This window comes from Nyctereutes procyonoides, unplaced genomic scaffold (genome assembly GCF_905146905.1).
Source record: "Nyctereutes procyonoides isolate TBG_1078 unplaced genomic scaffold, NYPRO_anot_genome, whole genome shotgun sequence".
NCBI classification, from domain to species: Eukaryota; Metazoa; Chordata; class Mammalia; order Carnivora; family Canidae; genus Nyctereutes; species Nyctereutes procyonoides.
In genome coordinates this window covers 74,043,394-74,056,491 of record NW_026575125.1, presented here as the reverse complement: position 1 = coordinate 74,056,491, position 13,098 = coordinate 74,043,394, and the positions used below count along the sequence as shown (strand labels likewise).

The window sequence follows — 13,098 nt, the reverse complement described above, 5'->3', positions numbered from 1 at the left end:
TATTTTATACAATTGATATTCATTTAGATTTGCCCACACTTTTACCTGTTGCAGTTGAGTTAGGGACAAATGGGGCTAGGCAGGGAAATATAAGAGAAAGGCCCAGAGTCAGGCTCCCATAAAGACCAAGGACACCTAGATGCAACAAAACCAGAGATAAGGAAATAGATCTGGCCACCTGGCTCCAAATGTTAGGGAGTATCTTCTTTTGACAGCTACAAAGTAATCACAGAGACTCACCAGACCAAAATGCAGCCACATGTCATTCCCTCAAGATGGCACAAGAAATCTCAAGGCCAAAAACTCCCTAGTTAGGTTCTCAATGAAAGGCCAGCCAAAAAACCTTTGGTGGCAATCCTGTTGGGACCCCTCACTTCTGAGAGTTTTTTTCTGTATCCTTGCTTAATAAACCTCTATCGCTTTACTCACTCTCCTTTGTCTGTGAGATTCATTCTTCAACTCTGTGAGATAAGAACCAAGGGCTCCCACTTCACAGTGATCTTTACCTATTCCTGCATTTCTCTATTTCTGTCTGGGATCATTTTTCTTTTACTTGGATAACTCCTATTTTTTTAATGTAATTCTGTGGAAGATAAATTCTTTTGTTTGTCTGAAAATCCTTTATTTACCACAATATATAAAGATTATTTTCGCTCTGCACCAAATTCTATATTGGTACTCATTTCTGTTCACCACTTAAAAATGTCATTCTATTATCTTTTGACCTCCTTTTTTACCTGTTGTTGAAATCTTAGCTATCACTTTTATTGGTTCTTTCTTTAATAGTAATGGAATTTTTTCCTCTTACTGATTAAAAATTTTTCTTTTTTATTTACTTCTTAGCAGTTTTATTAAGATGGAGATTCCATGTATATATGATTATCTTACAAATTTAATGGATATTTTTGACTATGTGGATTGATATTTTTTATCAGAATTGAAAACTCCTTATCAATTATCATTTCAAATATTGCTTCTGTCCCATTCAATCTTCCTCCCCAAGTCTTCTCTGACTCCAATTACCCATGGAGCAGAAATGTGACTTATCATAATTACATTTTGAATTTATATAGCCTGAATACAACACATTTAGGAAGGCTTAATGACCTCACTACTGAAATATGTCTGTGATATAATTTTTTAAAAACTTATCATTAGTTTTCATAATAACTGCTATTTTATGGCTTTTGTAATTATCCTAATAACATTTCAAGGATGAGGGTGCCTTTGTGGATCAGTTGATGGGTGAAGCATATGACTCTTGATCTTGGGGTTATGAGTTTAAGCCCCATTTTGGGTGTAGAGACTACTTAAAATTTTTTTTAATTAAAAAAAGAATATTTTAAGGACATTTGGAAGATCAAAGGGTATATCGAAAAGTAATCTAAGTATTTTTTAGCACCTGATTTCATGTTTCTTTTGGGGGGTGTCAATAACTCAGAACAGTAATTGAGGCAGTTGGCCTTCCACTTTGAGCCAGCAAGTCTTTGGAGGTTTCAAATTAATTTCTATTGTTTAAGGGAAATTCATACTTCTAAATCTTATATTTTGCCTAAATGTAAAGTGATTTAATCTTTCCTCTAGATATACCTTATAGATATGTTTGAGGGTTGAATGACAAAATAAATTTTAGCAATTGTTAGTAGAGATTTTTCAGCACTTTATTATCCATTCTCTATTAATCTCAGGCGTATATTTTGCAGACTATTTCTATTTCTGTAATGTACTCTTTTATATAAAAAATATTCAAATATATATACACATAACAAAACATTAGTTCACAAAACTGTGACTGCACTCTATATATTACCTTATTTCTTTCCCTTATTGTGCTACCTTTAAATTTTCATTTGCCATTTCATTTGGTTGAGCACATATTCAAATGCTTTTTGGATATTACATGGTTCTTTATGTGCATTCTATTTTTATTCATTGCCTATTTCTTTCTTAAGCTGTTGCATATATATATTATACAAATATATATTTATGCAAATATATATGCAATTTATCTTCTTCCAATTGTAATATGCTAGCTATTTATAGAGAAGGCCATATAACGACATTCATAAATATCATATATGTACATTAAACATATGCATATAAAAAAATAAATAAACATATGCATATATATATAGCTATACATAAGACATTTCACATTATATATATACATATATTTCTTAATTTTAAGAAGTAGTACCTTTCATTATTTAGGAGAAAAAGATAAACTTGGGGACACTGAAAGTCTGTTCACATGATAGAATAGAAAAATATTGGGATGTTGAGTATTTCCAAGGTTTGAGTCCCTGAAAAGTAATTGACATGGATTTTTCCCTGGGGAAAATCAATTCTCTTAACACATGATCTTAGTCATGGTAATAATAAAAGGTAAGGTCAAATGAGTTAAGCATGTATAATACCTGGAATACAATAATTCTATAATTTTAATTCTCTACCCCTTAGGTCAGTTACCCTGTGTTAAGAACCTAGGATTCTGCCTGAATAACACAGTACCTCAGGGACCAGTCAATGTGCATAACTCCAACACCCAGGCCTCCTCATCCAAGAGGCAGAATTTTACTTCCACAATCATTATCCTAATCAACAGGGCAAAATCTTGGATTTGAACTCTGTAGGTATGGCTTTAAAGCCAGGGCTCTTAACTACTGTACTCCAGAACCTCTCAAGAGAAATTATCAGAATGAATGAGCACCTGTGTAGCTACTCTCAGCATTCCTGGTCTACATGCTGTGAAACATTAAGAAAATCATTGAACAAGATCTAGTTTCTTGTGGAAGTTAGGGTGAATTCTATAAAACCATGTTAATATATAAAGAGAAGGGAAGCCTCACTGAAGTTGTCAGAGACTCCTTGAAGAGGAGTTAGACCTGGCAGGTAGAGCTTATGCAATATTGAGTGAGAGAGAGGGGACAGGGAGTCTAGCCTGAATGAGTGAAGAGTAGGGGCCTCCTATTCAAGCAGACAAGGGCTCAGAGATAAATGATTAGAAACTTCACGGTGAAAGCTTGTCCACGGTTAGGACTGATGAGAAAAGGAAGATGTTTGCTTCAATGGAATGCTACATAGCCCCTTTACACACTAAATGACACAAATGTTGATAAGCAGAAAGCCCACACCTCTGTCACTAATCCATGGTGGCAGGGAAGAGCCAGAAGCATTGAGAGCAGTGAAGACAAAAGGATGTTTAGTTCCCTAAACCTTCATTAATATTAGGAAGCTGATTTTATTTTATTTTTTTTTAATTTTTATTTATTTATGATAGTCTCACATACACACACACACAGAGAGAGAGAGAGAGAGGCAGAGACACAGGCAGAGGGAGAAGCAGGCTCCATGCACCGGGAGCCCGACGTGGGATTCGATCCCGAGTCTCCAGGATCGCGCCCTGGGCCAAAGGCAGGAGCCAAACCACTGCGCCACCCAGGGATCCCAGGAAGCTGATTTTAAACGAAATGTTTTATAATTAATTGAATCTACCACTCTGTTTGGAAATCATCCACTCCCTTTATGTGCTCTCTGACTCTGGGTCCCATGGACTCCCATCTACCAGTTTTCTGCCTACCTCCTGAAGTCACATTTTTAAAACCCATTATTATTTATTATCTATAATACTGTGTTAAATAGTTCAATGACTTACACTCAGAAGTTTTATAGCCAAGAGGCAACCAATTATAATGCAAAGAATTGTTCTAAACTGCACCAAAGGCTCTACAACTTCTTGCTTCAGGGCAATAAGGAAGAAAATAAACAAAAGAACTCATAGTCCTCTAGGCTTCAAGCTCTCAATAGAAAATAACATCAACAATTAGTGAAACTGTAGGTGTTAACATTTCATGGTAAAACAGGTCTTGTGCAAATATTAAAATTAACACTCAAGTTATAGATTATTTTTATTATAAGCAATAAAACATATTTAATGTTTTAACTACAAACCTTTCATGTTGAAAGGGTCTTTAAGCTGAGTTGCTTTAATATTATGAAGCAAAAATGTTTAAGAACTTCACAGTAGGGGATCCCTGGGTGGCTCAGTGGTTTAGTGCCTGCCTTTGGCTCAGAGCGTGGTCCTGGAGTCCCAGGATCAAGTTCTGGGATCGAGTCCTGGGGTCGAGTCCTGCACCAGGCTCCCTGCATGGAGCCTCCCTTAGCCTCTGTCTCTGCCTCTCTCTCTCTCTCTCTCTCTCTCTCTCTCTCTCTCTCTCTCTGTGTGTGTGTGTGTGTGTGTCTCACAGGAATAAATAAAGAAAATCTTTAAAAAAAGAACTTCACAGTAGAAACAATCCAATGTTAACAAACTTTAGTGATCAAAGCCAGGAGACTGGGAAAATATGACAACTAAATGCAATGTGGCATCTTGGATTGAAACCTGCAAAGAAAGAGACAGTGAACAAAGTGGTAAAATCCACATAAATCCTAGAGTATACTTATAATCATGTACCAATGTTTGTTTCTTAGTTTTGACAAATGTAGATGTTAACAACTGGGGAAACCAGATGAGGGGTATTCAGAAAGTCTCTATCTTTGCAACTTATCTGTATATCTAAAATTACTCCAAAATAAAATGTTTGTTTAAAACATTTGAGTTTATGTAAAACAAGGAAAATTCATAATTACAGAGAGAATGTCCTATTGATAAGGGAACAGAGGACTAGCTGAGGACAAAGCACATTGAAAAGTCCTTGAAACAGGGAGAGTGACATCCCTCTACAGACTCAACTGCCTCGATGTTCATACTTTGCTAAGGGCAGAAGGCAATCTTAGCCCAACCTCCAGGATCCTGTAAGTCTACTTTAACATATAAAAATTCCTTCAGAAATTTCCTTTTATCTCTAAACCCCCAAAATACATGTTGGCAATCACCCTCCAAGCACATGGCCTGCCGATATACATCTGAAGTGTTTCATAACTCAGGTTTTATTAGACTGTACTAAGTGACCTTTTCCCAACAATACTAGCCCCCTCAAGGTCTTGGAAACCTTGCTTCCAAACTTGGTTAGAGAGTATGCTATCCTCAAAACCCTCTCAACTCCTAGGTATATAATCAGCCACCCCTCACAGGCTGGGGGCAGCAGCTCTTCCTGCCCACAGGTCCTGTCCCCATGCTTTAATAAAACCACCGTTTTGCACCAAAGACGTCTCAAGAATTCTTTCTTGGTCATTGGCTCCGGACCTCACCTATATTCCAAAACTTCAACACTATGTGCAGATATTATGAGACACACCCACTTTTTCAGACCAAAGGCACTCATAATTGGGGATGAAATGAACTCCAAACCAAACCAGCCAAGTAGGATTGGTTCCTTTAAAATAAAGGTTACTAGAGCACCTAGCTGGCTCTGGCTGGCTCAGTCAGTAGTATATATGACTCTTGATCTTGGGGTTATTAGTTCAAGCCCCACATTGGACATAGAGATTACTTAAAATAAATAAAGTTACATGTTCACTTACTGTCAATCATTTAAGAAAAAGACTATTTCTTAAGATTTGAGGTGCCCAGCTGGCTCAATCAGTGGAGCATACAACTCTTGATCTCAGGGTTGTGAATTCAAGCCCTATAATACTGGGCATAAAGCTTGCTGAAAAAAAAAAACAATGATTACCTATTATTCAGCTGAACAATCTAAGGAAAAAGAAAACACTAAGCAGAATGCATTTCCTATTTCTTTAAACCTACCACTCACACCACATGTGGTCACTCTCCTCACCCTCCTCACTCAGGCATGTGGTAGGCAGTCTGGTTCCAGTTCAGAGCTGTCATCTCCCTATGTAAAGCTGCCACATAGATGATCCAGACTTAGTATTTTTCCTGAGAACCACCTGCTGCATATCTTCATGAGGTGATCATAACTGTACATTTCCAGAATGTTTAACTAGGTCCATTCAGGATGGAAACTGGCAGTGCCCATTCCTTATGGAGTCAATAGCTTTCCTTGGCCAACTCCTGAGTCCTCTTGACAAGGCAAGATGAACTTGAATATTTCCACTGCTGAATTTGTATGAAAGCATGAAGAACTACACAGAGAATAAGATTTCTTCACTTCCCAAAACCACTGAGTTCACTTTGGTGTGATGCTGGGCTTAATCAGCTCAATTTTTGTTCACTGATTCTCCCCCTTGCCATTTCATGGGTTTTTAAATCTTCTGTTCATTTTCTTAAAAGACAGGAATCATACACCACCGTCAATGAAATAAAATTTAAATTTAAAAACACACTGTACGTTGGAGAAGACAAATACAGCAGCATTTCTACAAGGAAGACTAAGCTTCAAGAGCATGGCATTGTAAATATTTGCATAACCAATATCATAGAGGTGGGTAGTTTAGTCCAGAGCTGACCACTCTGACATCAATTCATGGCACCCAAGAGTAACTGTCATTACATTTGTTTATAACAAGATGTTTATTATTCTAAGCAGCAGGAAATCATTAGATGAACCCTTCATCTTCAGAAGCTTTTTTTCATTAACATTGTACATGACAGGGTATGAGAATACACTGCAACAATAAGAGGGAGTGATGCTGTCTGATTTGAGCATTCTGATGTCAGTCTCACATTTTTAATGCACATTCCATATCCTTGTGAACAACAGATGATGGTGCCAAGCCAATCTGCTCATCTTTATGCATTTCTTCCAAGAAATGAGACAGCAATGCTTAGAAAAATATGAGTATCACTTCTTAGATTGTGTCCCTTCCCCATTCCTGAAAGAATAAAATTCAAAAGATCTTCTGATTTGGATATTTGCCCATTTAGGAAAGCCATAGTATCACCACACTAAATTTTTAAAAATAAATTTATGAAAACATTGTGTTCACCGGCTTGATATCCAATCCACTTTAAGAATTTGTTCTCTAAACACATTGTTGAAAACTGGTGTATCATTCTTTGGGTCCTTTCTTCCACCTAGCTACCTCCTCCTATGAATCATTTCATTAATGTCTTTGCAACAATATTTTCAAAGCATTTCCAAGTCCCCAACAATTTCTATGAACTTTGCCACCAAATGAACGAAGAATAGACAAGATGGAGGAGAAACTTGTTAATGGTTATTTAGAATCAGCAACAATGGGAATGGAAAATATACCACATGCAAGTTTGAATGACATAGAATAAAATGAACTATTTGGTATTTTGCCCTGATGGAGTGAAGATTTCCAGCAAATTAAGCAAGGTAGACTCATCTTGTATAATTTTTGTTCTCAAGTCCTATAAAGAACTGAAACCAAGTCTTCTCAATGATATCATAGCCATTGGTGGCCACAAAGGAATGGGACTGGTCATGCAGCTCATATATCAGCAGTAATGATTGTATGGGGCAGGGTATGAAGAGTGTGATTCTGGAAACAGTGCTGTTGAGAAACAATATACTCTGCATAACTGATTGTCACCTTCTCACTTTGGTAACTGGTATGTTTGATTGTTTTTCTGAGTTCTCTGGTAATTGGAGACTTAAGGCCACCTTTCCTGGGCAAGGAGACTATTGTCTGGATTTGATCCCAGTCTTGTTTCTTGGCAACCTCAGATACATATGTAGCTGTAATTTGATGCTTTTTTGATTGATGAATTCAATTTGAATCCCATAGCCCTCTATGGTAATCACTGGTAACCTCAAAGTTAATAAGGAAGGAGACAAGAGAGAAAAGTTTAGGCAGCTACTCTCAGGTTGAGGGGCTTGGGGATCAGCTGTGATAAATGATAAACTAGTTAACATATATTTCCTGAGTTTGAATAAAGATTCACAGCTGAGAATGTTCCAATGCAACCTCAGGATTGTGTGTCCTGCCCTGTCTTCCACATCACAAAGAACAGATAGGGGTCATTGGTGAATCTAGGAAGTTGTGGCTGTGGAAAGCCATAGAAGTGACAACAGAAAATGTCAAAATAGTAGCAGCATGTCTCTTTAATCACCACCAGATTCTTGGTGGTGTTGGCAGTTCTATTGGGCCAGGGTGGAGTACTCAGTGCTCCAGATTTGGGATTCATTTGTGTAATGGGAGAGTTTCTAAGTCCCAGACTTAAGTCTGATACATTCTCCTGACTGCTGCTGGTGGTTTTGAGGAGCTTCTGAACTAGAGTCAAGGACAGTTGAGGACTGTTTTCCATTACTATGTATTCCATTTCCAGATGATTTGGGCTTCCTGACCCCAAGACAGCCTACTACCAACCTGGGCTTGAGTGGAGGAACACAATATCTTTTTCCTATCCTAATTTAGTGTTTGAGGTCTGGAATGCTGCAGAACCTCAATTTCTTTCATGAATGGTGTATAGTTTTCTAAGTACAGATCCTTTGCCTCTTTGATTAAGTTTATTCCTTAGTATATTATAGTTTTTGGTGCAATTGTAAATGGGATTAACTCTTCAATATTGCTCGTGTATAGAAATGCAACTGATTTCTGTACATTGATTTCGTATCCTGCCCCTTTGCTGAATTCCTGTATGAGTTCTAGCAATTTGGGGGTGGAGTCTTTTGGGTTTTCCACATAGAGTATCATGTCATCTGAGAAGAATGAGAGTTTGATTTCTTTGCCATTTCAGATGTCTTTTTTTTCTTTTTGTTGTCTGATTACTAAGGCTAGGACTTCAAGTACTATGTTGAATAACAGTGGTGAGAGTAGACATTCCTGATGTGTTCCTGACCTTAGGGGAAAAGCTCTCACTTTTTCCCCGCTGAGAATGATATTTGCTGTGGGCTTTTCATAGATGGCTTTTATGATATTGAGGTATGTTCCTTCTATCCCTACACTGTGAAGAGTTTTGATCAAGAAATGATGTTGTACTTTGTCAAATGCTTTAGAAGAGATCACATATTAAGTCACAAGACAATTTCCAACAAATTCAAAAATATTAAAGTCATACCATGCATCTTTACTGACAACAACAATATAAAACTAGAAATAAACCATCGAAAAAATCTGGAACGAGCACAAAACATGGAGGTTAAATAACATGCTACTAAAAAATTAATGGATCAACCAGGAAATAAAAGAAACAAAAAAGTACATGGAAACAAATGAAAATGAAAAACTAGTGGTCAAAAATCTTTGGGATGCAGCAAAAGTGGTTCTAAGAGGGAAGTTTATAGCAATACTGGCCTACATGAAGAAGCAAGAAAAATTTCAGATGAAAACCTGCCCTTACACCTAAAGGATCTAGAAAAAGAAGAACAAACAAAACCACCAAACCAGAAGAAGGAAGGAAATAATAGACATTAGAGCAGAAATAAGTAATATAAAAACTAAAAAAAAAAAAGAACAGATTAATGATACCAGGAACTAGTTCTTTGAAAAGATCAACAAAATTGATAAGCCTGTAGCCAGACACATCAAAAAAGAGAGAGAGAGAGAGAGAGAGAGAGAGAGAGAGAGAGAGAGAAGATGGCAGAGTAGTAGGGGGGCTCTGTGCTTGCTTTGTCCCTCAAATGCAGCTAGATAAATATAAAACTATTCTGAACTACACAAGAAATCGATCTGAGGACTGAGAGAACAAACCGAACATCTAGGGGGAGAAAAATGGCCACATTGTGGAAGGTAGGAACTGTGGAGAGTTCGTTGATTTGGGGGAGAAAAGAATTGCAAGTGCTGTGGAGGGGAGGGAGCCCTGATCATGGAAAGAGGAGAGAGAGAGAAAGAGAAAGCAGCATTCAGGGGATTGAGAAAGAAAAGCATTTCCCCAAAACCATTGACTCGGGGAAAGGAAAGGGTTTGACTATCACAAGTTTTTACAAGCAGTAGAGCTCAAAGTCTGAAGTTTTAGAAATCCACACCATTGCTAGGGTGGTGCCTGGCAGGCTTAGCAGTGCTCCTGTGGGGAAGATGGCAGAGGTGCAGGAGTGTATAGCATGCTCTAAGGATCCTCTGGGTCACAGCAGAGAAACATTTACCCTTTTTGGAGTGCATTTGGGAGGGGTGGCACTGTCTTTCAGTGCAGACAAAAGGAGGGCATCATTTAGCAACTCTGTTAATTAGCATAGCAGCAGAGGTACCTGCTGAAGGCAGCTAAACTGGAAACTAGTTCTTGGCTGCACTGTAACATAAACTGAGCTCCTGCATGGTTGTGTGACTGCTTTTCTGGGACAAACCAGTACCAGCCACTGCGTAGTGAGACCCTCCCCCAGAGGGTCAGCAGGAGTCCCTGCCATGCAGGTTCCCTAAAATTTGGAGTTTTTGAAACAAGAGTACTGTGCCACCAGGCAGGCATATGGCTCAGACACAGACAGGGTGAAAGCAGGGTACTGATAGAAGTCTGGGACACAAGAGGGGAGATTTTTAGCTCTTCTCTGAGGGCTTCTTGAACAGTGGTGGGTGTGAATTACCCTCTCCAGGGATGAGAGAGCCAGGCGATGGTATTCCCCCGACCGCTGCCTGACACATCAGCACAGACAGACTTCAGTGAACAGCACAGGGCTCCCAGTGGAGGTTAGAGTTGCTTACATCAAGCCCTGCCCCACTGTATCTTACAGGTGCATTTTTACTAGGACAAGTCAATCTGAGAACCAGCATAGCAGGTCCCTCTCCCAGAAGACAAGCATAAATCCTTGCATGCACCAAATCTACCAATCATAGAGTGCTGCAAAGTTTCAGCTCTACTGAAAATAGGATCAGGCTTATTTTAAAAAGCAGACCAAAGCACACCTAGTTAAAATGCCATGCACTGGACAAGGTCCAAACACTCCCCACCACAGGCAAAGTAAAACTCTGCAGAGCACTGACCTGAGAGAAAGAGCAAAAAAAAAAAATACAACAACACTCTGAAACACTTCCTGAAGTGCCAGGCCCTGGACAGTATAAGACCTCTTCTTAATAATAGCCATTACTCTCAGGAGCAAGAAATATAACAGATATTCCTAACACAAACCCCCCCAAAATAGTGGCAAAATGCTGAGACTGAAGAATTCAAACCAGAAGAAAGAATGTGAAGAGGTCATGGCCAGGTATAAGTAATATGTCTGAACAAGAATTTGAAACAACAATCCTAATGATACAAGCTGGGTTTGAAAAAAGCATAGAAAACACCAGAGGAAAAAAAAAAGAAAACACCAGAGAATCCCTTACTAAAGAGATAAAAGAACTAAAAACTAGTCAAGCTGAAGTAAAGAATGTTGTAACTGAGATCCAAATCCAACTGGATATATGGCAACAAGGATGGAAGAAGTAGAGGAACGTACCAGGGACGTAGAAGATAAAATTATGGAAAATAATGAAGCTGAAGAGGGAAATAAAAATTGGATCATGAATGTAGACTTAGGGAACTCAGACACTCCATAAAGCATAATAACATTAATATTACAGGAGTCTCAGAAGAAGAAGAAAGGGGGAAAGGAGCAGGTTTATTGAGAAAATTCTAGTTGAAAAATTACCTTATTCTAAGGAAGAAAATAGACATCCAAATCCAGGAGGCACAAAGAACTCCCACCAAATTCAACAAAAATTAGCAAACACCATGACATATAGTAGTACACTTTTTAAAATATAGAGATAAGTCAAGAATCCCGAACGCAGCAAGGGAAAGGAAATCCCTAAACTACAAGGGAAGGCAGGGGGCAAGATGGTGGAGGAGTAGAGTCCTCAACTCGCCTGGTCCCACCAACTTACCTAGAAAACTTTCCAATCATCCTGAACACCTATGAATTTGACCTGAGATTTAAAGAGAGAACAGCCAGAACACTAGGGAGAGAAGGGTTTTCACTTCTAGCAAGGTAGAAAGGTGGAAAAAATAAAATAAAAAATAATCCGGGGGGGCGGGGAGGTGTGTGGCACTGCAAGGAGCCGGGCTAAGGCCAGGGGGCGAAAGCCTCCAGGACAGGAAAGCCCGCCCGGAGAAGCGGGAACTTTAAAAAATCCTCCCAGATGAAAAGGCACTTAGCAGGGAAACCGGGCAGAATTGCAGGAGGGGCAGTGAAGCCTCCAGTTTCCCAAAGTCACTAATAGAGGAAATGCACCCAGGGGAAAGTGTACCACAAACTGTGGACTGATCTCAGTAAAGAGCTGGAGTGTGCAGCTGGCGGGGCATTTGGGAGAAGCCAGTTGGTTAGGCGGGTGACTGGGAACGGAGTTGTCTGCACCCTGCTGTCTTTAGGAGCCGCGCATCCTGGGAGTATGATTCCAGCAGCACAGGCCCCGGATTCCATGGCGCCCAAGCAGGCACAGCCCACGATCCTACACTTCCCCCAGGACAGGTGAAAGCAGGGAGGGGCCAGGCAGCGAGGACTCTCCTGCCACCAGGCACCCACAAGCTGTGCAGATGAGAGCACCCGCGCCTGCCCCAGGAGCATCCAGGCCAGTGTGGACTGGGAGATTGCATTAGTTACTAGTGGGAAACTGACTCCAGAGCTGGAATTCTGGCCACCGCCATTGTTGTTGTTGCTCCTTGTTTCGCCCTATGTCTGAGAGAGGCAGGGCCACCAGGGAACAGAGGCCTCACAGGATAAACAGCTCCCACTGAGACTGGCACCAGGCAGGGGATGGGGCATCTCCCTCTGGTACACACACCTGAGAATCAGCACAACAGACCCTCCCCTAGAAGAGCAGCTGGAAGAACACGGGAAGAGCAAGTTCTTGACCAAGCAGCGCTGGAAAGCTCCAGGACCAAGGGAAAATCGAGGGAGTATAGGATATAGAACTAGAGGGTACCCTCCCACCCTTTTTCGATTTTTTTTTCCTTTTTCCATTACAACTTGTTTTTATAACAGACTAAAAATTTCCAATATATTTTTCTCTTTTCCCACCTTAACTACAATATTTTACCAGCTTTTCATTTTTAAGTTTCTTCCTTTTTGACTTTTATATTTCTTTTTTTATTTTTTAAATTTCTTTTTATTGCAGTTCAATTTGCCAACATATAGCATAACAGCCAGTGCTCATCCCATCAAGTGCCCCCCTCAGTGCCCGTCACCCAGTCATATTTCTACAATTACATGTCTTAGATATATTTTCCACTTCTAGATTCCCTTCAAGATACTCAATTTAATTTTGGGAGATATATGAGATATGTTTTTTTGTTTTGTTTTGTTTTGTTTTGTGCTTTTTGTTTTCTCTGCCTTGTTTTGTTCTACCATGGTGGAAGTTAATACCTTCTAAAACATG

The 13,098-nt window shown here is 39.4% G+C and overlaps 1 pseudogene; it reads right to left on the bottom strand.

Annotated features, from left to right (window-relative positions):
* Positions 1-7,309: 7,309 nt before the first annotated feature.
* Positions 7,310-12,143, bottom strand: LOC129517996 (AMMECR1-like protein; annotated as a pseudogene).
* Between the last annotated feature and the right edge of the window lie 955 nt (positions 12,144-13,098).